The sequence below is a fragment of the Amphibalanus amphitrite genome, unplaced genomic scaffold (genome assembly GCF_019059575.1).
Source record: "Amphibalanus amphitrite isolate SeventyFive unplaced genomic scaffold, NRLGWU_Aamphi_draft 000252F_arrow, whole genome shotgun sequence".
Taxonomy (NCBI): Eukaryota; Metazoa; Arthropoda; class Thecostraca; order Balanomorpha; family Balanidae; genus Amphibalanus; species Amphibalanus amphitrite.
Window position 1 is genome coordinate 185735 of NW_024881747.1, and position 21523 is coordinate 207257.

The 21523-nt window shown below is 49.7% G+C and overlaps 1 protein-coding gene across 1 annotated transcript in view; it reads left to right on the plus strand.

Moving 5' to 3' along the window:
* Window positions 1-409: 409 nt before the first annotated feature.
* Window positions 410-21523, plus strand: part of LOC122386452 (nascent polypeptide-associated complex subunit alpha, muscle-specific form-like) — a 66557-nt gene continuing 45443 nt past the window's right edge. The window contains exons 1-2 of the transcript XR_006257383.1: window positions 410-713; window positions 12286-13110. The gene's annotated coding sequence lies outside the window, so the exon portion shown is untranslated. The remainder of the gene's footprint in view (window positions 714-12285; window positions 13111-21523) is intronic.

Here is a 21523-nt window from a genome sequence, read left to right on the forward strand (position 1 = left end):
CGTCATCAGTCGTGACCCCTGCTCTGCCCGTCGCGACCCCCGCGCCCCCAGCACCGAGTGACCTCGCTACTGCGCCTGTGATGAGGTGCCCCTGCCGCCTGTCATTACCCCTCCTCAGAACGCCCTCGCTCGCGCCGCGCCCTGCAGTTTTGACCTCACCGCTCCGACCCGGCGACCCGGTGAGACTCAGCCGGAGCCGTCGTGGCGTCGACGGCGGCGAGCTACACTTGTGCGGTGTCGAAACTGGCCGACCTTCCCACCACGGCAGCGCATGTGGTCGGTCGGTGCTGCGCGGTTCGCCTTCCTGGGCGGCTCAGTATCGCCGCAGATTGGTCAGAGCGAGTGTCCGTTCTCCTGGCAGCAGAACGGGACCAGTCACCCGGGACGGTGATCACCTGACCAGCCACGTGACACGTCGGACTGGACGGGTGCCGGCGTCGGACAGATCACGTGACCGGGTGCTAGGCGCCTGCGACGCGTCGCGGTCTCCAGGCCGGCGCGGCGGCCGTGCGCGAGTTGTGCGCGACGAGGCGAGGCGTGCGGTTTGCGAAGGCGGTGAGGTCCGAGTGAGGTAGCTGCTCATCTCCGTGAATGGATCCGAGTGTATCGATCAGCGGTATGAAGTGCACGTAGCGAATGTGTCCAGATCTACCAAGTTCGCCGGCTGCAATTTGTGGCGGAGTGGCCATAGCTCGGCTATCGTGGGTAGTGAGGTAAGTAGCGTGAGAAATGTTGTTCGTGAAAGATAGGCGGGTCAAGGGTGCAGTTTGCAGCTGTTGTTCTGTGGGTTGGGACTTTTGGCGGTGTGGAGACGGCGAACAGCTGTTGGGGAAAGGTGGTGACCAAAACGGGACCCCGGCACGGCAGTCTCCAGCAAAAACATGCCAGTGATCCGAGCTCTTTGAGGTATTCTTAATTGCTTTCAACTTGATTCTAACAAATCCTGTTAATGTTACGGTTTGATTGCATCTTTCCTTTCACATTTAATTCAGCGCAACGAACGGAGCTCAAGACGAAACTCTTTGCATTTTTTAATGTTTAACAATTGCTTCCATTTCCCTGAATTTTCTCGTTACCAGAACTGCATACATATCTGTCCACCGCTGCTACGGGCCACTGAAAACATCGAGTGCCGGAGGGGGGATATCTAAGCGTCTTTCTTGCTGCTCTTACTCGGCTCCAGTGTCAAGTAGCAACAAGTAGACACTGGCGGATTCAGGAGGGGGGGGAGGGGATTGGAAGCCATTTGCCCCTCACGCAGTGTCCAGATTTGACGGAACCTTTCCTTTCACCTGCATAAGCTGAGCTAAATAATTTTCGTTAAAAAAAGCTTGAAAATGCACGGCAGCGCATAAGCAAATAAAATATGTTTTTTTTTTTTACAAATTGGTGAAACTCGTTTAGGAGATAGCAACCCCATCAGCACACAATTCCATGTTTCTAGATCGGCCATTGCAACTGAAAAACAGCTTTCGAGTGCTCGTAAGACGGCACACGAATTCAAGGGGAGGGGTTTGGGGGCAAGTGCCCCCTTGTACTGTCCCAAATCGATGAAAACGTGTCGTTATTCTCGAAAAGAAAGAAAACTCAATATCTTTTATTGGGAAAGTTTATGTTTAACGGCACGGCAGTGCGTAAGTAAAAGAAATCCGACGTTTTTATGTTAGAATAATCGGTCATACCTAATTAAAGTAAATCGTAAGACCAAATTCATCATCATGTTTTTTACATTTTGCAAATAGTGTCAAAATTGCAGAAAAGTCACCTGCGCCTGGCTATGTACTTTGGTAGGCACGTCCAGGGTATATTGAATTAGGGCACGTCTACACTGTCTGAGAACAGGTTACCCGAATCAAGGCTGGCGCTGGAAAACTTGTTGAACAGGTGAACATGGTCGGTTCCTGCATTTACTCGTCAGGTGCCATTGCCCCTGCTTAGCAGCGATGAGCGGTCGATCTCAGAAACGCTAACTAGGTCACAAGAATGCTATGGTTTATGCATTACACAGCGGTGCACTAGGGTGTGCTGCGACCGCGCAGTGCTTGTGTGATCGTTAGGTCAAACCTTAGATAAGTCTTTCACGGAGTACTTTATAAACATGGCTATTGATTGTTGGCGATTTTTTATATTATTTAAGTAGGTAGAACATTATCGGCTCGACGTTTAAAAGATTTTCTACCTACGAGCGGTTTAATAATTTTATCCCGTACCACCGATATGTTTCGGGCGCGGTAAAAAATACATTATGTATAAAAATACCACAATTTGTTCTTCTTAAAAGATTTGTTCTACCTACTCGCGGTTTAACCCGCGCACCGACGGGGGGGGGGGCGGATATCCGCCCCCTGAGGTTTTTCGCGAATAGCGGAAAAACCGCGGCGCGTAGCGCCACGAAATTTGGTATGACTTTAACCTCATCAATTTTACACATGGTGTGCAAGTTTGAACCTCCTACCTTTTAAGGTCAGGTCACCAGGTCAGGTCACTTTGAATGACCCAACCTCAAGTCACTTTTTTGCAACTTTGTCACCGTGCCAGAGCTACAGTAGATGTCGGAGGCCTTTGAAAGTCGCAGGATATTATTAGGTTATTAGTAGCTACAATTTGTATATCTCGGAATTTTGATATCGGTGACCTAAGGTCAGGTCAATTTCGCGACCTCCCCATTATAAGTCAATGGGGAAAAAGCAACTCCCTGTTTTTACCACTAAAACGGGTCGGAATGGCCCCATATACCATACATGACTTCATATACGATCATCCTTCACTACCTTCAGGTCTGTTTTGCTGTTGGGCAGCTGTGAGGTCATGTGACGTCATCAAAGGTCACCAAAGGTTTTTGGCCATCAACTCCGTACAGGAACAAGATACAGACGCGTGGATGGTCTCATTGTGTTCAGCTCGTCAAGACGCATCGAATGATATACATGATGACCTCGAGGTCACGTGACCTGAGGTCAACCTTTGACCTTGACCTTTCGAGGTCAACATATATATCATTCGATGCGGATTGACGAGAGGATCACGATGATGCCCTTAGTTTGTTCCTATCTTGACTAATTCGAAAGTTATTCGAGAAAAACTCTCTCCATATCTAGCGCCGCCATTTTGACTTTTTCGACCCCTGTGACGTCATCTTTGATCTGACCTGAAAATGACCTTAGTAAAAATTGTAGATCTTGGCCGTGCGTATCCGATGCCGTTTACCGCTTGTCGCTATCTTGCTTCGTTCTCGAGATCTCAGGGGGGCGGTCATCCGCCCCCCCCCCCGTCGGTGCGAAGTTGGCGCAGACCCCCGTCGGTGCGCGGGTTAAAATATATAATAACTGGAGAAATATACACAAATACAAATAAATAGATAAACACATAAGTTTGTCAATGGATAAAAACAGCACCAAATAGGTACTTGTTAAACGTCTTGTATATGTTACAGGCCGTATGAAAACTCAGTCCGTTTGCAAACGGCCTGGCCCGATTCAGGCCGTTTGCAAACGGCCTGGACAGCCCAGTCAGTATGCAAACGGACTGAAAAGTCAGGCCGTTTGAATACGGGCTGAAATTCCAGGCTGTATGCAAACCGCCTGAAATTTCAGGCCGTTTGCAAACCGTCTAGGCCGTATGACAATTTTCCAGACACCAGGCCGTTTGCAAACGGTCTAGGCATTTTGAAAACAATCTGGTCTGCATAAAGTTACAGCTGGACAATTTTGAGTTTGTTGAAGTACAACCGTTTCATGACATTACATGGCACCATGAAATCCTGAGGTGCATTCGGCATCCGGAAAAATATTGTCACCCGGATATTCTCGTCGGAAAATTATTGTTGAGCGCCTATCTTCAGCATGTCTCGTTATCGCGATACCGTTCGTGATCCCCGATGATTCTCGCTAGTTCCGGAAAAATCCCCTTGATTTTCCCGATGACGAATGCAGGCCTGGTCAGGAAGAGATTAGCAGAACTGAGACCCGGCCCCTATAGCGCCCGGTCGACCCGGGCTTCCCCCGGACTCCAAAGTTTCGCCTTCCACCGCAATGGTCAAGTATTGCCGGCGTACGCCACCGGCCAGCCGCCGGCGGTCGACCGGGCGCGGTGAGGACTCTAATGTGAACCAGTGGCGCGGGAACTTCTTCCAGACTGGGGGGGGGGGGGGGGGCTGAACCATAATAGAGATCAACCTAGGGTACCTCCAAATCTAGTTTTCTCACCGGTTTTAGGCCACTTATTTTTCAGACCTTGGCCTTTTCAACAAAAAAAAGAAAATATTTGCAAAAAAGTCAGGTATTCCGTCTCAGCTGAATGAGGAAACTACCGTTGTGGCAGCCTGGAATAAAGGTTTTAATCTGCCAAGTGAGTTGCCGAGCCAGTGAAAGAGGTGGATTTTTCACTTGCATGCTTTCTTCCTTTGTGACCCACAACCCCTAATTAGGGGAGAACAAGCTGCCCCAACGGTTCCTGACCTCTTGAAAAGTTGTGGGGCATTGCCCCTACGGCACCAGAGCTGTGGGAGCAAGCTTCCCCCACTGCCCCCTCCCCCGGTTCCCGCGCCTATGTAGGAATCTTTGAAATTATGTTGGTAGATTTCCGATTTCAATTCCTCCATCTGGGGGGCTCAAATACATTACGAGCCCCCCCCAGCCGAAAAGTTGGAGGGGCTCAGCCCCCGCTAGCCCCCCCCCCCCCGTTCCCCCGCCACTGATGTGAACTCTGATGTCCATTGCGCGCTCCGGCGTTTTATGTCGCAAAATAATCGGTGAGTCATGGATTGATACGTCATTTCACCAAACGGCAAACCTCACCAGTAGTGGCTTCACCAGGCTCCATCAACTGGATGGCCGTACACAGGCGGACCGTGAACTTGTATAATTAGTAATGTTGTCGAAAAACGGCCGGGCCGAACATCAGCACAGTAAGAAAATGTTCGACGTATGTAGACGAGACATTCGGCATGGAATGCGCAAGCATTCACAAGGATGCAACCTGATCATCGACCAACATGGATCCATTAAGTTCAATCTTCAGAGGCTGTTGTACTTCGCCAGACCGTTTGAAAACTGACTAGGTCGTTTTCAAACTGTTTAGGCCGTTTCAAACCGCCTAGGCCGTTTTCATACGGCCTGATATTTCAGGCGGTTTGCAAACGGCCGGCTTTTTCAGGCCGTTTTCAAACGGCCTGACTGGGCCAGGCCGTTTGCAAACGGACTGGGTTTTCATACGGTCTGTAACATATACATTTCGCCTAGTCTGAAATATGTCTTATTTTCTGTATAAAATGTATTTTGCTACCTTTAACCCTCGCCGGACCTATTGGTTTTCTACATACGCGCCGGCCGAGGGGGGGGGGTACGACCCCCCCTCGCCGTTTCGCCCCTGGTGGAGCTAGCGCGTCGCGGAAAAAACGAGCGTGTGCGCCGTTACGAGACGCAGAGATTGGTACCCGATGTTAAGGTCCTAGGTCAACCGGTGACCTCTGAGGTCAGGTCAAGTGCCCCAGGGTACGGTTCAGTTTTTGGTGAATAACTTCGCAAAAAACGGCCGCAGAGCCGCGATTTTGGCAGCATCGTGTTCGCCTCGCTCAGGCGCGTCGAATGATATACTTTTTGTCCGGGTCAGGTCAACTTGGGGTGTTGACCTCAGGTCAAGGTTAGGTCAGCACCCCCAGGTCACGAAGTTGGTCGAAAGAGGTCATGTCGCATATCATTCGATTCGGCAGGTCTTCCTGAGTCCATTGGTGGCTTTCTCAACTCGCTAGCTCAATTTGATCAAGAGGTATTGACAAAAAACTAATATGACCTTGATGACGTCATAAATGACGTCACGCAAGGTCAACATTGCAAAAGTGACGCATCTTACCTTGCAAGGAGTGCATCAAATCACGATTCTGTGTGCTTGAGATAGTTGGAGATCGTTCCCGGCGCCAGAATAGCAGTTTTCATTTTTCCCCATTGACTTATAATGGTGAGGTCACGAAAATGACCTGACCTCATATGACCTTTGGGAAAAATCCGAGATATACAAGTTGTGAGACTCATAATGGATACTAGATCCTGCAAGTTTCATTTCCCTGTGACATCTCCTCTGGCAGTGAGGGCGTTGCGAAGTTGCGACATCTGAAGACCGTGCAGAGGTTCACTTATGACGTCATAGGTCAGTGACCTGACCTGACCCAAAAATGCGGTTGGTGTCATAAGATGCGGATTGGATCAAAGGTGAGGTATGCCAAGTTTCAGCTCTCTATCGCCAGCGTGTTCGGAGCTATCGCGAAAAAAACCTATGGGGGGGGCGGCACCCGCCCCCCCCCCCCTCGGCCGGCGAGGGTTAACCCGCGCCCCGCTGGGGGGGGGGGGCAGAATCTGCCCCCTCCCGTTTTTCGCCAATAACTTCTAAACGCGTTACGCCAGCGACGTCAAACTTTCAGAACCTTATCATACATCAATTTGACACGTTCCCTGAAAATTTGAGCGAAATCGTCGGACAATTTTTGTGAAATTGACGTTTTAGTGACGTCATGTTCGCCATTTTCGCCTCAAAAACGGCAAAATTTCAAACGCCGCTAACATCTTCATTTTTAAAGGAATCAAGACGTAACAAAAAAGGTTATACGTGATTTTACTTTGTCTATCAAATGGCTATCTCGGATTTTTGAAAATTTTGGATTTTGGCCCAATTTTTTTTCAAAAAACTGACATTTTTGGGAAAATAATCATAAAATCCAAAATTTTGAGTGTATCGAAAAAACCGGAATATATGTCAGAGAAGTGGTCTATGTGCACCTACATACCATTTTATAGAAGGATCGGTTCAAAAATGTGGGAGTTATTCAAAATTTTATGACGTCACGACACACAAAAATTTTGAAAAATGATTTTATTGGAAGTTTTAGACCTCGTACGGAAACAAAAATAGCACCATTCGATTCGCCGTGACAAACTGCTTCAGATAGACACCTTTTAAGGCCTTAACAACCAACTTCAAAATTTGACCTCACTTGACCTGACCTTGACCTGACCTCGACCTGAAGTTCATCCAGAGGTGGTCCATATCACTAATTGAGTGTGTCTATTGAATTCTATGAGTAAAATGACCCATAAAACATGTGTCACACATGCCCTTTTCTATATTTTGTTTTTGGTGACCTGACCTGACCTGACCTGACCTTGACCTTGACCTTTGAATGACATTGTATGCAACGAATATTGTCTTGGTAGTCTAAGAACGCGTTTTGGGCAATCAGTCTCAGTCCATTCTTCGGCAACTACGGTGCAAGGATACTGTAGAAACTTGCATTTTGTACCCTTGACCTGACCTTGACCTGACCTCTGACCTACCTAAGCAAAAAAATTTGGGCTCTTAAGATCCGCCTTGTTGAGAGCTTTCGATTGCCGTTTTCCCCGTCTATCTACGACCATCGGTTCGGAAGTTAGACAGGGGGGGGGGGGCAGATTCTGCCCCTGAATAGCCCAGCGGGGCGCGGGGCCCCGCGAGGCGGCGTTCGAAAGGTCTCTACGAGACCTTCCCAAAGCACTCTTAAGATTTTAAGATTGAGGTCAACTTTCGGGTCAAGGTCAGGTCAAAGGTCAAATTCAGGGGTTTTGCATGAATCGGCTTACGGACAGCGGAATCGATAGCTGCTGCTCGAAACTCACCAAAAATGACCTCAAAGGCCTAGTGAAGGTACCATGTGCGTATAGGGGTCATACTAAGCACGGGTCAAGGTCAGGTCAGGTCACGAAAGGTCACGGTTTTCACTTTCTGCTACATGGGCGTGCGACACTTGTTTTATGGCTTATTTTTCACGCCGAATCCGATGGTAATGGTTATATGTGACCCCAAGTCACTGTGCTGGTGATAAGTGTGCATTGAAAGCATAAAAAATCGTTTTTACTTATTACTTTACATAACTAAACGAGGGCTAAGAAAAAAAGTCAATTTTTCAACTTTTTATTTTTGACATGAAATGCACTTTTCTAGACGAGCTTTGTCCCAGGAATCTAGTGGTGCCATTTGTTTTCACATGCGATGTTCAGAAGTGCCTCTAATTCACGAAAATGCTTATGACGTCACCATGCCCTATGCATGTTGGAGCTATTTTTTACAATTTGGGGGTCAAAATCAAGATAAAAGTTGAAATTTGGGGCATCTAATGTTCTAATAGAGCTCTACAACATATATTCCGTTTTTTGGAAATTCCCAAAATTTTGGATTTTATAGGCTGTTTTCCCAAAAATATAGTTTTTTAAATTTTTAGGGGTGAAAAACGCATTTTATGGAAAATCCGAGATAGCCATTTTAAAGAATTCGTTGATCTGCGTCTTTTCATGTCCTTAATTTGCAATTTGCTTCAAACCCTGATTTTTGGCGATTTTTTAAACATTTACCACTTTTTTGACTAAAAACGCCATGTAGTTACATCACTAAAATCGATATATCTAAAAAATTGGAAATTCTTTCTTAAAAATTGCACAGGAGACGTCAAATTGATGGGGAAGAAGGTATGCCAAATTTCAAGTAGATAGCGAAAGTGGTTCATGAGTTATTCAAGAAAAACGGAGGGGGGGCCGGGTCGGATCCGCGACCCCCCCCCCAGGCGGTCGCGGGTTAAAAGATTTGTTCTACCTACTCGCGGTTTAATATATAATAGCTGGGCAAATATACACACATACAAATAAATAGATAAACACATAAGTTTGTCAATTGATAAAAACAGCTATAGGTAGTGGTATTGCTATTTTGTTGAGATAGGCGATGACCGAATCTCGTCAATAGTAGGAAAACCTGAGGACTTTGTACACTCGTTTGGAGTGAAAATTTTATTTTCATGTTAGTCTCCCATCCAACAGCTCCAACGGACGTTTGTTGCTCATGTACAATACCTGCTCCTCCTCGTCCTCCATATCTAAGTCAGCCATATGTTGCGCACATTCAATTCGAAATTGAATTTGGTGCCTATTTGGTGCCTTATTCGGTCATTTACCCGCGCAAAGAACACATTATGAATACAGAATATGAACTGCATATAACTTTAATATTTCATAACTGATGTTTACCTACTCCGTACTCGATTTCCAAAGATTTTGTTGGCCATAGAAGGCTGCCGTCCATTTTCTAAGGAACCTGGATATAACATGCACTGGCGGTCGCAGCCGCTCGCAAAAGGGGGGGGGGGCCAAAGTCACACTCGCGGGACATAACATTCGGCCAAGTCAGACCGTCAAAATTTTGGGTGTGCTGCTCGACCGACACCTGACGTGGGATCCCCACATAACCATGGTTGTGCGTCGCTGCAACTCCATCCTCGCATCCCTCCACAAAATCCGGCACCACCTCACACCTGACGTCCTTAAACTCCTAGTCCAAGCCCACGTGTTCCCACACATTCAGTATTGCCTGTCCGTCTGGGGAGGAGCCGCCAAGTGTCAAATGCAGCGCGTCCAAAAGACGATGAATTTCGCCGCCAGACTTGTGACCGGGACGCAACGGTCCGAGCATATATCGCCGGCGTTGGAGTCGCTTGGTTGGGAGAGGGTGAATGTGATGCTGCGCCGCCATGATCATGTTCACGTCCAGAGAGCCCTGTATAATGACCAATGTCCCCCAGCGATGTCGGCCATGTTCACCCGCCGGGCCGAAGTGTCGTCACGTGACACTCGCGCGGTAGCAGCCGGGAAGTTGCAGCTCCCGAAGTGGCGGCTCGCAAGAACTCAGCGGGAGTTTGTATATAGAGCGGCAGCATCGTGGAATGCGAAGGACACCGCCACAGGCACCTGATTTTAGAATGTCAACCTGCTGATGTCAACTTCCTACATGCGGATGATGCGTTCGCGAGTGTTTTAATGTAATCGTCGATGTGTTTTAACGTAGCTTTTGCCATTGTATCAGTATCATATATTTTTAACTGGGTCTCATTTAGCTCTTATGTCACCATGTCACATTCCTGACCGGATTCTTAATACCCACCCCGTGGAAGAATTCTAATAAATGACTTTGACTTTGACTTTGACTTTGAACATTGATCAGTCACCGGGGGGGGGGGGGGGGGGGGGGTGATCGGCTACTTTTTTACGTCCACAAGGCGCCGCGCAGTTGGCATTACTTATGCTTCATCCACCTCATTCTTGCGTGAAATCTTTAAGCTCAATTTAAGGCAAAAGCACCAGTTCCATTTCCCGTCCCACGGTGTTTCCACCGGTCGGGCCACTGCACCATGGCGACGGATCGGTGTAGCATATACTGGAAGGTCGGGCACGCGGATTCATGACCTTACCACAATAAAACAATTCGGAAAAGTACGGATACCTCTTGCTTTGAACAAGCATGTGAAACCCAGAGATCATTTTCAGACTATGACATTTACCCATATAGCTGTTTGGCGGCGGGAGAGAATAGGTACACCGACCTTTGGAGACCCCCGGCCCCACAGGTTCCTACTTCCTGGTTTTCAAAATTGGCATCTGAGGGCCGCGCACGACTCGCGCGGGGCCTCGCAACGGCTCTATTGGGGCTCACTCAACCTGCCTTATAGTCCTACTGCTAAAAAGAATGGCCCTGAGCGGAGCCCTAAGGACTTCATCAGTCTCTGCCAGCCCCAGGACCCACACCGGCTCATGGGGTCCCGACGTCGAAATATGAGGGAATCTGCGTGGGACCATCAGGACGTAAAGTAATCTCGATCAGGACCAACGTACGGCTGTGCAGGAGTCTGCGTGAGCCCTGTGATCTTCAGAAGCCCACCCATGTATGTTTTCACTTAGAGGCCAGTTTAGGGCCCTCGGAGACCAGTACAGGGCCTGCAAACTGCAAAGGCCAGTAGTTTGAGACCATCAGAGACCGAGTTGGGCTCTCGGAGGCTTATGTGGGTCCTACTCATTACAGGCCAACATGGGGCCCTCAGAGGTCAGCGTGGGGCCCTAAAAGACCGGAACGAGCCGTCGTTGGAACCCAGAGGCAGAGGCCAGCAGAGGGCCCTCAAAGGCCAAGATGAGCCCTCCTCAGAGGCCAATGCAGGCCCTTAAAGGCCAGCATCGGGTCTTCAGCAGCCAATGCGGGGCCCTCATTGGCACCTAAATGTTCGCCTTGAGACACCAGAGACAGCAATAAGGCCACTAGAGACCGGTGTGAGACCCTCAGACGCCGGTTGGGGCCCCTGAGGCCGGTAAGGGGTCCTCATAGGTCAGATGTGGGGCCTCAGAGGTCGATGTGGGCTCTTAGCGGTCAACGTGGGCGCTTGACTGCCACTGAAGTTCCCTCAGAGGTCAGTGTTGGACGCTCAAAGACCGGTGTGGGCGTGTTTTTTTAGCCTCGTGACGATCGAATCGGGGCCAGGGTCCCATACACCTATGGGGGCCCATCGGTTGCTTGAGGGGGGGGGGGGCAAATGATATGATGGCCCCCTTTATGTGCCTTGGGGGGGGGGGGCATGGCCCTGATGCCCCCCGCGACCGCCACTGTGTACACATTACATACAGGCCTCTGAAATTACATACTAGCTAATGCAAACTCTATGCAGGCCCCGGAGATCCCACGCTAATCCTTAAGAAACCAAGCCGGCATACGGCGTCACCACCGGGCTTCTGAGGTGCACAGCACCAACCCATGAGGTCTGGTCTTACTTTAGTGTCTTAGAGCCACGCTCCTTTGGCAGGGCCACCCGCCACTGCCGAAGAGGTCTCATGCCAGCCATTGCTGGGCCTACGAGAGCCTCAAGTAAACCCACGCTGATATTCCATGTAAGATGCGGCCATACTCGTGAACCGGTGCCAGCGACGCTGACCACCAAATTGACAGAATACGAAACTGAGCCCACTCATGAGTGAAATTTACGTCCTTTGATGGCACAAGAAAGAAAATGAAACATACAAAAAGCTTTTCTAGGACTTGTGTTCGATCTGAAAGGTGGGGCCAAAAGATAGTATGGCCCCACCTTTCAGCACCAAAGGGGGGGGGGCCATGGTCCCCGTGGCCCCCCCCCCCCCGGGACCGCCAGTGATAACATGTCATCTCAGCCCATTCGCCAACTATAATACCCCCTCCCCCTCATCCCGTCTTCCGCCTCGCTAAAGATGTTATGCCGTCCCAAATAACCATCGCTTTCCGGTCGTTGCTCCGAAAAGAATCCAGATCGTGACCCCGCTTTACGTCAGGTCACCCTTCCGGTCGGTTTCCGGTTCGCCCGACCACTCGCCCTGCCCCTCTCCCCTCCCGTCTCACCGGCTCACCTCGGCTCGCATTCCCCACTTCTCCCCTCCCTCGCCCATGTCACGGCGCTCACCCACCGTTCATCCATTCCAGCTGCTCGGCTGTACCGACGACTCTGATTGGTCGCTGTGGTTGAAACACCGACGATGATTGGCCGGCCGGCGCCAAGCGCGGCTGCGATTGGCCCGAGCGCGGTGGAGGAGCTGGTCGAGGCAGCGCTGACCGGCGCCGTCGCATTGTTGTTGTGGACGGGGTTGAGGCGCGTGGTTGGGGTCGCTGCGCCCGTGCTGTGGAGCCGCGCTCGACGACTGGTGAGTTTCAAACCCAGTCACCAGACGGGAGACTCGCCTCTCTCCGACGAAGCGACCACCTCCGCCGACGACACTACCGATCGGGTCGTCGGCTCGGCCCAGCCAGTCATGTGCAGCGTCGCAGGGTCGCGCGAACCCGCGGCGAGTGGCGCAGCGGCGGCAGTGGACGGTGGTCGGCCGCCGGACAGGGATGGAGCGACGCAGGCCAGGCCCGTGTTCGAGGCGCAGGGAGTCAGCTTTGGCGACGGAGTGGTGATCTCTGACGAGGGAGTGACGAGTGGAGTGTTGGATCAGAACGGAGTGACGATGAGTGAAGCCGGAGTGGGCCAGAGTGTGCCCACGAACGTGCAGTGTAGAACTGATGGCGTTGGCTGTGATACAGACGTTGCGGACGATGCTGTGGTACCGCGGACAGAGCAGGACTGTGACAGTGACGTTTCGGACGAGGTGAACCCGTGTAATCAGACGTTCTATAGCGAGGGTGATGGCGAAGATGCCGATGCCGAAAGCGACGAGAACGAGTATGACCTCGGGGAGAACCAGCCGGAGCAGGACGACGATTACGACGACTGGTTCGCCGTCTCCAACGACGACGAAATTCGAACGAGTAAGTACAGAGCGATGTTTGTTTGCATGCAGAGTATTGATTAGCCGTACCTTTCCGTCTTTGTGTGCAAACTGCTCCATCCGTCAATCGTATAGGTACGACAGTCTGCAACAGTCGTCTCCATTTTCAGCTTTCCAGACAGTCCTGCTTCTCATTTCCAGTTGTGTGCAGTATTCATGTAACCTCGCTCTTCAGCCTGCCATCCAACCGTGCAGCCTTATCCAGCCGTTTCACTGCGACCAGAACCCATTTACTCCGCAGTTCCTTGTCGGCCCTGTTCATAAATGTCACTCAGATCACGATTAGTTGAAGCAGCCGCCAGTCGAGGTCAGTGGCAAATGTTGAACTGCCGATATCATGGCCAGACGGCCACTGTTTCGGCTACTGAAGCTGTCGCTACCCTCTACCGCCCCACATTACCCTGACCCTTCCCCATGTCACGTTTTCGCTCATGTTTGGCGTCCACTGAGCGTGTCAACCCTGGACGACCGCAGGAATGGTCGATGTGGGCTCCCGTGTGGCTATTTTATGATGAATTGTTGCGCGCGACCGACTCGGTATGTCGTTCCGTTCTGCTTTGACCCCGGGTCACAGCGTGTTGTGTTTCATTATAGCAAGTAACCACGGCTGATCGATTTTACGAGTCATTTCGTATAGGTAAGTATAATTAGCGTCGTCTTTGTTACGGCGCTCGTAAAGCTGGTCGACCTGTGCCCCAGCGGTCGATAGGATAATCGTGCACACTCGTATGCGTCACCACCGGCCCCAGCTGTGCAGGATTGGTTACCATGTCTCCCGTAATAACCCCGGAACAAGGTCACCGTTGTCGTGGTGTCAGGCAACACTGCAAGCTACCGGGCCTGTTGCACTACCTATCGCCTCTCACAGATGGCTCGGGCAGTAAGCCTCGGTGAAACCTGCTACATCGTTCTCGCTATGATGCCTCATCAGTGGAATGATAGAAGGCCCATTGTTGGAAGACACAAATGTGGCGAAAGGCTTGTCATGCGACTTGTCATGTTGACGTCACAGGAAACATTTCGCGAGGCGGCCGGTTTCACTTCCAGCCTCTGTTTTGTGTGATATCGGCGTTAGACAATGCGGTGCGACCGAAACCTTCATGGCTCGGTTTGAACCCGTTGAACAATGTACGGCTGGGCTAGTTTTTGAAAGTGGAGGGTGCTTTATGGTTGTTCATTGTCCTATTTTCTGATCCACAATAGTTTGTCCAAAATTGCAAACGATTATTTTACTTTTGTGCATTCATTTTCATTTGTTCTGAACATTTTAGTCGAAGAGTGACCCAAACTTTTCCAGTAGAGCAGTTCATTGTCTAGTTTCAAATCGCTTGATGAATTATTTTGAAGTTTGCGATCACCCGCACACTTGCCGCGGGGGACTCAGTACGGTAGTTAGCCTGATCAAAGGCATCCATACGGTACCGGCAAACCAACAAGGGCCGTTTACCTGAGGCATGCCTGAGGTATGCCGTCAAAACACCATCAGTAATGACGTCACGGGTCTCACGTCAGTGGCCGTGACGTCAGCTAGCACGACTGACAACATCACACGTCGCTCAGGGAACCCGTGTCTGCGCTAAACCGACTGTAATGCGGCGAAAAGGAAAAATGTAAGGACGAATGATATCAGCCTCTGTGGATTTCCACGTGCCGCGCTGTGCCATGTGAGCAGTTGAGCAATGAACAATGAGGTGAATCGGATGGAAAATTCCAGCGGCCGAGACTTGTAATACTCTCGTAATTATGTTGATATCATGGATGCATTGGCAGATAAATTCATCGAGTATTGTTCAAAGCAGAGGTGTGGCAAAAGGGACAGAAATGGCTGACCTTTCACGTCTCAGAATAGGACAATACTTATAGCGCTTGCTGTGGGTAAGTTTTAAATATCGTAACATCGTTGGCCTGTTTGAAGTTTAAAACGAAATGGAAGACATAATAACTGAGGAAAACACCCAATCACCGAGACACCGACCTAATTTTTCATCCTTGCACCCGCTGCCAAGCTGTCCACTCTCCGCTCCCCCGCCCCCACTCCCCGCTCCCCAGCTGTCCACCCACTCGCTCCCATATTTGACCACTCCTTGCACTGCCTGTACGGCCGCGGGGCGTGCATTCCCGTGGCGCTGGGCAGACCGGCTCCCAGTCTCCGTGTCCGCAGCGGGCCATTACAGCCCAGTGCACCATGAAGAACACTCCCGCGGTACTCAGGCCGAGGTCATTGACGCAATCGCCAACACTACGATCGACGGGCACGGTGGTAACATGGGCCGGGGCTCCCCAGAGTATGGCTGGCTGCCGTAGTTACTCGTCTACAGGGATGTGTGTTGTGACTGTTGTGTAAACGGCTTATGTTTTCTATCTTGAGATTCGCTCTACTGGGCTAAGTCTGGATAGAATGGGTTCTAAAGGAATGGTTATTTGTATGATGACCTTGCTAGCTGCTTTACTCTACCGTTCACCCGCTTTACCGGTCATTATATGATTATGCACCCTCCTCTTCAAAGGCCGACCGCTATGTGTGCTCGGTCGTATGTGGCCAACGCTACCACTCTCAACAAGGATACCCTATTCACTGCTATCCATTGACCACCCGGGCACCGCCCAGCACTAACGGCGCAGTTGGTGGCGTCCCTGGACCCTCATATCCCTCTCTTCTCTTTCTCTCTTCTACGTCGTATGTACTCCCTCCCACCCTTCAGGCTCGAGCGACCGTCGTCCGCCCTTCGTTCGCCGCCTGCCGCTCTGAGTTCGATGAATGTGGGCACACTGCCGTATAGGTCGTTTCAGTAAGTCTACTTGCCTGACTGTCGAGCTTCATGGCTGCTACCGTGCAGGCTTCACTTTGGCTCACTTCAGCCGTCCAGGATACAGAGGATAGATGATCTACCTGGCCTCCGCAGTCCGCATCCGGCCCCGCTCCTGCCGTCATCCGTTTCTTTCCTTCGGTCGCCACATGGCGGTAGCCGGGGGCGAGGAGAGGCCACCTGCCACCCCTGAGCGTCGCTACCTCCCTCCCTCCTGACTCTCCTCCCCTTCCTCCTGAACCCCCACCGGAGCCGGGCGTCGCATTCCTCCACAGCCCACCTGCGTCCACTGTCTGCCCCGGCCGGTCGCCAGGGTCGGGGGACCAACCGCGCCGTGACCCTTTCCACCCACGTGGCGTGGGGAGATGGCAATCGGCTAAAAGAACCTCTGAAGCCTTTTTTGTCATTAAGATCCAGCTGATTGACCTTGGGACAGAACCATTTTAGGAGCTGCATACCTTTAGTTGTGCTTTTGCGGTGTTGGTTCCCGCGCGGGGCTGGGGGGGGGGGGGGTAAATTTTACCCCCTCGCGAATTTTTGCAATATCTCAAAAACGGCGAGCGCCGCCAAACTTTCAGTACCTTTTCTTACATCAATTTGACACGTTCCCTGAAAATTTGAGCGAAATCCGTCGGAATTTTTTGAGAAATTGACGTTTTAGTGACGTCATGTTCGCCATTTTCGCCTCAAAAACAGCAAAATTTCAAATGCCGCTAACATCTTCATTTTTAAAGGAATCAAGACGTAACAAAAAAGTTTATACGTAATTCTACTTTGTCTATCAAATGACTATCTCGGTTTTTTGAAAATTTTGGATTTTAGCCCAATTTTTTCAAAAAACTGACTTTTTTGGGAAAATGATTATAAAATCCAAAATTTTGAGTCTATCGAAAAAACCGGAATATATCTCAGAGAAGTGGTCTATGTGCACCTACATACAAATTTTTAGAAGAATCGGTTCAAAAATGTGGGAGTTATTCAAAATTTTATGACGTCACGACACACAAAAATTTTGAAAAATAATTTTTTTGAAGTTCTAGACCTCGTACGGTAACAAAAATAGCACCATTCGATTCGCCGTGAAAAACTGCATCAGATAGACACCTTTTTAGGCCTTAACAACCAACTTCAAAATATGACCTCACTTGACCTGACCTTGACCTGACCTCGACCTGAAATTCATCCAGAGGTGGTCCATATCACTTATTGAGTGTGCCTATTGAATTCTATGAGTAAAATGACCCATAAAACATGTGTCACACATGCCCTTTTCTATATTTTGTTTTTTGGTGACCTGACCTGACCTGACCTGACCTTGACCTTGACCTCTGAATGATATTGTATGCAACGAATATTGTCTTGGTAGCCTAAGAACACGTTTTGGGCCATCAGTGTCTCAGTCCATGACTCCATTCTTCGGCAACTACGGTGCAAGGCCGCTACTGTAGAAACTTGCAATTTGTACCCTTGACCTAACCTTGACCGTGACCTCAAACTTTAAATTAAGTACATGTTTTTAGTTGTTCGTGATGAGAGCTTTCGATTGGCGTTTGATTTTTCCAAATCGGATCATTAGTTCGGGAGATAACAGGGAGGGGGAGTAAAATTTACCCCCCCCCCCCCAGCCCCGCGCGTTCGGCTGGAGACCCCAGCCCCGCGCGGGTTAAGATGTGGTAGTTATAGGTAGAATAATCAGATCGATGGAAGTCATTGGACTGGGACAGGTGGACGTCATCAGTCATTCGCTATAGAATGCTGTGGGTTCATTTTTTATAATACCGCTGCTTGTATTCAAATATAAGTCATGTTAGAACAAAGCGTGAAGGAAAGCTCTGACACTTCTCACTTTTCTTGCACTATCTTCTCATGTCTCCGCCGCTAGCATTCACCCTCTGCAGACAGCTTAAAAATAAACCCCTGTAGCCACTAGCCCCAATGTCAACCATGACACTAGCAACGACTTTCACCAAATCTTGGAGAATCAAACACGTCAAAGGCTGAGGAACACCCTTTCCACGAAGCCCTCAGCCGTGGCCCGTGGCGCTACAATCTTGCACGGGTAGATGCAATCTTCTTCCGTCCGTCTCGGTGGGGTGCAGGGACGGTGCGCTGGCTACGCCCGGGGGCTAGACCACCCACCGGACAGACAGTGGCCGCGGCGGCGTCTCCAGCCCCTCTCCGGAAGTCGAGCCGGCTGTACGCAATGAACCTTGACGACGGACGGCGGAGCACCCCACCTACAGGTCGGATGGCGCCCCTGCCCATGACTGTGACTCGTGAGCCCGCCTGGCCCGTCGGCAGTGAAGAGCGTCACGACTTGCGATCGATACCTACCGAGCAGCGCTGCAGCTGGGTGGTTACGGGTTGTATGGCTAGACATCGATACTTGATCTGCCACGGTATGATGGCCCATGGCGGATATGATCCGGAAAAATTGTGTGCGGAGCCTCTTAGCCGGTACTTGATCATGCCCGAAACCGCTTGTTGCTGAAGCTTACTTATTGTTCTTGAAACTGATTTCTTGAAACTGATCGCAATAGCTGAGATTTAGATGGTCTGGAATGCAACGTTCTTACATATCTGGCTCACGACTTAGTATTTGGTACGACGTCGGCCAAATGTTAGTCGGTTTCGATCCCCGATCTTCCTTGTAAGCCAGTATGCGGATCCACGCCTCATCGGCTCTGTTTACTGATGAGACTTTGTTCAGGCTTTAGCGATCCTTCGAGGCGATCCACGGAAAACACGCCAGATTCGCTGTACCTTCCAGTCACGCCCGTAACGCGAACCAGGCACGGCAGCCGTGCGTGAAAGCTGCGTGAGACTCGGAGCGTTCGTGTTTTTCCGGCGTGAAGCCACAAGGTGTGAGAGCAGGACGCCAGCCGGCGAGCTGTTCGCTATTTCCTTCATTGGCGTGGATGGAATAGCTGTCTAACAAGGTGGCGGGCTGACGTTGGGACAGGTTTTGATGAAGCCACATACTAGCGCGAGAAACCGTTAGCGTTTCCAGTTTCTGCCATCGTGGGCCGACTCGAAAATATTCGTTTTTGAACAATGTGCTGTTACGCCTAGTTGTGTACGTTACGTACAATCCCTCAGTCACTTCAGCACCGATTGTGCTGGTTAAATGTCCCGTGATAATATGTTCCGGTGTGGTTTATTAAAACCGCAATGTGATGCTAACTGCAATACTGTCACGGTGGTTTTGGTGTTTGCCAACCTGGTTGCCCTCGGCCGATGGTTGCCGGTTGGCCAGCGATCTGGGTCGTTCGGGATCGTGAATCATGCGCGGGTGCCGCTCCACTGATGGGGGGGGGGGGGACTGCGAAGTGCTACCTGGCGGCGGCGCCTCGGCATCACAGGACCGGATACGCTCTGTGGTGGTGAGGTAACCAGTAACTATGAAGTAACCACTCAGCCGATGAGTCATGACTGGCAATCGTCCCGTCGCCCAGGCCTGTCCCCAGTGAAAGACCTATCATCGGCAGGTGGGTCGTTCAAATGCACGGCAAGCAACGGCGACGAATTCCGAGTTCAGGAGTGCCCGACTTCAGGCTTGTCAATGCCGAACATTTGCCCTTTATGGCCACTTGATGTTTCGTGCCAAACTGATGGGTTGAACCATGCGAGAGCTTCTCCGTTTTTTTTTTTTTTGTGGGGGAGTAGGTAATAGCTGTTTTCACGGCGGCAATCTGGTACACTTTTTGTTCAGATTGGGTGCAGATTTGGTGCAGATGTGGTCAAATGAGGTTCATTGTGTTTCTTTAACACTGTCCGTTTGGGCTGCACATATGCTTATAGACCTCTTTTTTTCAAATTATCAGACATTATTTTCGGTTAAAACACTGAATAAATTCATAATATTAAGATATTTCTTGCAAAAGAAATTTGGTGCAGATTTGGTCAAATTTGGTGCATTCGACAGATAGCCCGTCGTGGAAACGGCTATTGTGTTCTTGAGACTTTTTTCAACGTGGCTTCCGATGACATATGTTCACGAGACTTAGAATAAGCTTGGTATTTTCTTGTGATAGAGTTGAACGCATTGACTTAGGTATTTTAGCACCTGTGTAGGAAATATGTTTGCTAGTCATTATGATGACGTCATAACATGAGTTTTCACCAAAAAACGGCACTGATTCGATGTTGGGGTGTTTTGATTTATAAATTTTCCTTCATCACGATAGTTAATTTCCATTATTCGGTTTATCTCCCCTGACAGACTGCAGCAGAAAGCGAAACCTGCTAGGTCGGTAAATCGGCCCATAGCGCCACATGGCAACGGGAAGGACAGATTCACACCGCGGTACAGGGGGTACAACAGGGTACACCCACCATAAGCTGACCGGTACGGCGGTAGTAGCATCAGCAAGGCACATAATGCCGAGCGAATAAGCGGCACTGTTGTGGGCGGTCCCCAACTGGCCCGTTACCTATCACTCGCGCCTCGATCCTTGTCCTGCACAACTCTGCGCGTCACCCTCGCAGAAGAGCTCACCGATCGGCTCGTTCATCCAGTGCAACACAGCTGACGCGACCTGTCCACTGCGCCCAACGCTCTAGCCGCGTATGCCGTTGAAGCTGTCTTTCCTGTGACTGTGAATTCGTTTTGGTGTTGTTGCGTTCAGGCTATCAGATAGTTATCAGACAATCGAAAGCCTATCGGAAACATCACTCTACTCAATCGGTGTTAACAAATGTTATAATGCTCTGTTCAATGTTACCTGTTAAAGGCTGCGCTCCGTGTATTACACTGCTCTTTAAACGCAGAAGCCAGACCGGTCAGTGACGTCATTTGTGTGCTGCCTTTAGCATTTTGCACTGTGAGCGTATTCCTTTGAAGAGTTGTTAGGTATCGATAATAGTTAGCACGGGGCGGACAATGCTTGTAGTTAGGTACGTTTTCTCATTTACCTAAATCTTTTGCTTGTCCATTCTTTATATTTTATGTTTGACTTTGTTTATATCTCTTTATTTTGCTGGAAATAATATAGTGGATTGAATTTCCAGGCTTTCTTTAACACATTTAAGATGTTTCGTCATTATTTTAGGAATTTGTGGTAGGAACCTGAGAACGACAACGACAGTCGATAAAGCTGTCAGATTCGAAGCGTCCACCTGATTGACTGTGTAATTATACACAACCAAGTCAAGATGTATAGCCACGGAAATGCAACGCCCGAAACGAATGAAATGTTTGTGAGTGGTCGAGCCGCGGTTGCTGATGAAAATCATAGGTGGATGGACAAGGAGGGAAACCGGCTGCCAATACGGTATGCATTCTCACCACCGTTTTTAAAGCCTGATGACAAATTGAAAGCCGTGATAGATTGGCAAGAAAATAGATTGAAGTGGTGGACAACGAACACATGTTTGAAGTTTGAGAAGGTTTCTTTGCCATCGGAAAATCAGAAGGAGATCGATGACTGGTGCTGGCAAGATGTAGAAAAGAAAGACAAGGTTTTATTGATGACGTTAAATGCCGGCCAGGATTATGGCATATCGCCGAAAAAAGACGATAGATGCGTGAAGTGGGACCACAGTCTAACTTTGGGTCGTGGCGTCAATGAAGCGAAACTTGGAGAA